We start from the raw sequence: 4,101 nt of genomic DNA on the forward strand, positions 1-4,101 counted from the left end.
AATCCTTTGGCGGTGTCCAATCTTGACAAAATATTTTGTGTCCATGGCATTTGAGAAGATGCAGTGAGTACAGCCCCCGCCACCCTCACCCCTTTAGCAGAGTGTTTGTTGCGCCCAAAACCCAGTCGATGGCTGGTAAGGTGATGCGGAAGAATAATTTGCAGCCTGCCAGCCATCATTTTTGCCAGCAATTGTATGTCTGTGTTGAGCAGTGCAATAAACCTATAAAGCTGGGTTCACGTTAGACTTGTGTACCCCGCCGAGCCACGGTGCGACGGACGACATATCGTGCAGTCCGTACACACTCTACAATCTGGTGAACGACTGCACGATATGTCGTTCACCAGCCGCATCCAAATGCATGGGGTCGTTCATCACATTGACAGATTGAGCAGCATGTACGGCAGATCTGTTGATTCGGTGAACGTCCATGCGGTGGCACGCATGGGCCAACATGGTGTGTGTTGACGGTATGTCCCCATCTGGGCCCGTGGTAATTTAAGCTTGGAAATAGCCACAGTTATCTCCGACAGTGTGATATCCTGGCTGATGAAAGATTCCAATTGAGAGAGGGTAAGATGAGGTAAGTCCCCACTCCCGACTCAGTGGAGAGGGCAGTGTACAGACTAGTATAATAGGATTCAACGTGCTTCAAAATGTTAGCGGAAACAGTAGGAGTCCCTGACTGCGGATCTTTAATTGCTGTAATAAATCTTATAGATGACCAGGTTCTAGACACAGTCACCAGGAGACGACCCGTCGTGTTCCCCCATATGGAATTTTTTAACCTAGAGAACACCAAATCTCGTTTAACCTGGGACAATAAAAAGTTGTTTAACAGTTTTGCTTGGGTGTACAACTGTAAGGATTACTCAGACGAGGAGGCTGAGTGGTCATTTAAAGCTTTGGACAGTGAATCGTGAAATGTTTGCTACTGTGCAGTCCATTTTTTATTTTGTCTGGAAATGTAATCAATTATATGGCCACATAGAACAGTTTTGGAGGCCCCCCAAACCAGTAGACCTTTCCCAATAATCAAGATTACCATTCAGAAAGTTCATGCATTTATCAGTAATAAATTCATTGAACTCACCAGAATGATAAAGATAGCTTGGGAAACGCCAAAGTCTTGCCCCACCAGACTGTACCAATCTTTCAAGTAGCAAGGATACAGGAGCATTATCTGATATCAATATGGTATGAATGTCGGTGTGTTTGCCCTGAGTAACCAAGGAATCGTTCACTAGAATGGTGTCTATATGTGACCCTAAAAAAAAAAAGCAGTCTTGTCCGTCGGATTCAGGAGGCGACAAACGTCCGTGAGCTGGAAAGCGTACTTAGGAAAATGAACTTGTTTCCATGATGGAGATGCACTATGTCACAGAGGAGGTTGCTTGTCAAGTAGGGGGTTCTCTACAGAATTAAAGTCCCCTTCTACAATAAGTGGTAACTTGGAATGTTGTGCCAGAATATGAGTAGGTTCCTTCAAAAGTTCAGGAGTAGCTAAATTAGAATCACATACATTTACTAAGGTGTAGATGGTGCCCCACATCTCCACAGCTAAAATTACGTAAAGGCCATTGGGGGGTCAATTATTTCGTTCAGCATAGTATAGTTTAGGCTCTAATGGAACATCTCTACCCTTCCCCTGATAATCAGTAGAAATATACAGTATTTACCCAACCTAGAAGCTTAGAGAGAGGACCTGTCACCAACGGCCCAGTGTGTCTCTTGAAGAAAGATAGTATGAGAACAAAATTGTTTAAAATGCTTATTCATTTGATGGGGGAATTAAGACCTCCCATGTTCCATCGGTATCAGGAGTAAGAGATATACTACCAGAGGGTGATAAAGGGAAAGTAAAACAAAACAAACCTTTTAACATCCTCCCATCCCAGTGAGCAGGAGAGATGAGGTAACTCAGAAACCCACGTGGAGCACCAACTAAACCAAAGGAGGGGAAGAGGGAAGCGAGCATCACATTGCTTCCTACCACATTTTCCTAAATTTCCCATCCGAACCAAAAACCAGGTGAGCACCATGGCAAAAAGTGCATGCAAAATGTAGTGAGACTTTAAAAGAGAGCTGTTACTCCATCGCGAGTAGCTCTAACATAAATACGTTGCCAAAACAGTTATAAACAGCGGTGGCTCCTACATTCTTGGACCAGGGGGGCTGCTCATGATATAGTCCACAGTCCTAGCGACTGCGTTATGGCTATGGCAAGCTCCGGGACTGGCGCATGCGCACAAGCAGCATCCACAGTATTGGCGCTAGCGCAAAGGATGTTGCAGGAGCATGTTCACAAACACCAGCTTGTAGATACTGCAATATCTACAGCCCCTCGAAGCCAGGTAGGGCTGTCGGAAACACTCTCTGTTAATTGAGGCCCGGACTGGCAGTCCCAATGGGAAGGAACATCTTCCCCTGGGAGTGCCTGTCCTATGTGTGATTGGTCCAATGGGAAGCCACTGCCAGTGAAGCTAGAGCATGGACTCACAGGAGGTGTCGGATTTTACTTGGGGGGAGCTGCAGCCTCCTGGGTAAATTCCACCACCGGTTATAAGCATAGATTAGCCAAACAAAAGAATCAGTCAGCGGTTAGGTGAAAAGAGAATATGAGTAAAATGCTATTTAGCGAAAAATAACGTACGGCCAATATCCTGAACCCTAAGTTTTGCCACATACAGCAGTGCAAATCTAGTGTTGTCATAGAGCAACTTGAAGACGTCAGAGAATTACCTATGTTTTTGGGACACGAAGGAAGAAAAATCTTGGAAAATTAGTATGTGATTGCCATCAACCTTCAGATGGAAAATCTTACGAAAGGCACATAGTAGGTGTTCAGTCATGTTAAAGTCGAGGTACCTTGCTATGACCGGTCTAGGTCTATTGTCTGGCCTGTTGGGGCCTAGTCTATGTGCCCGCTCAATATGCGGGAGCAACAAGCAGTCTGCAATGTTTAGTTCTCTAAAGACAGCTGTGGAGATATACTCTGAGATTTGTGAGTCTTTGATGCTTTCAGAGATATCTATAAACTGAAAGTTGCTTCTCCAGAGTGTGTTCTTCAAATCATCCAGTTTGTAAGACCTGAAAAGAATTGTTTTGTAGTATCAGCTGAATTACTGTAAGACATGACCATGGTCCTCAGAGTCACTGACTCTCTTATTCAGAGAATTAATCTAGGGTGTATATTTACCAATGTGCAGTGTTGCCCATAGCAACCTCCTCACTCATTATTATTATCAAGCATGGTAATGTCTAAATCCTCTCCACGGAGAGGACCCTGACGTCATCAGCCAGTGTCCAGCGTCATTCCCTACCATCCAAGTGGGCATAGAGGGGGAATAAAACCTTTTAGAGAGCGGACAACTTTCTTCTTTAGGTGGGGACAACTTTTGGTACTTGTGTACGTAAAGTACACAAGTACCATTTAAAACATTTATTGGGTTCTCTCTGCAGAGTCCGTAAACTACACAAGTGCCTATATAGATAGAAGCACTGGATAAACAGCGGCACTGGGAGACTATCAAAAGAAGTTTTATTGTGATCCTTCACAGTACCAACGTTTCGGGGCTTACGCGCCCCTTTGTCAAGCCCCGAAACGTTGGTACTGTGAAGGATCACAATAAAACTTCTTTTGATAGTCTCCTAGTGCCGCTGTTTATCCAGTGCTTCTACACATTTTTCCGCTGGCACAGGAGCAATTCTTCCGCTGTTTAGAAGAGTGCCGATCCATTGGGTTGCTGTATATATATATATATATATATATATATATAAATAGAGAGTGCATAATGAATATACAGTGACTGTGTTTATATATATATATTATATATACAGTGTAAACTGAATGACACATATAGACACTTCTACACAATGTACATTGAAAAAAATATCAGCATCGGCCATTTTTGTGAAGCCGGCAGCCGGGATGAACTTGAAGGCGGAGACAAGTCTATATACAGAATCTGCCGCCACTTGTGTGACTTCCCCATCTAGGTTCCCGCCCCCTCCCTCTAGTTCCCCGCCCCTTCCCTATCTTGGCCGTGCATAAAGCCCTCACAGATTACGGTGTGAGTGGTCACGCCCATTCTTCTTGTA

The sequence above is a fragment of the Taudactylus pleione genome, unplaced genomic scaffold, assembly GCF_031769625.1.
Source record: "Taudactylus pleione unplaced genomic scaffold, aTauple2 ptg000547l, whole genome shotgun sequence".
In the NCBI taxonomy this organism is placed as follows: domain Eukaryota; kingdom Metazoa; phylum Chordata; class Amphibia; order Anura; family Myobatrachidae; genus Taudactylus; species Taudactylus pleione.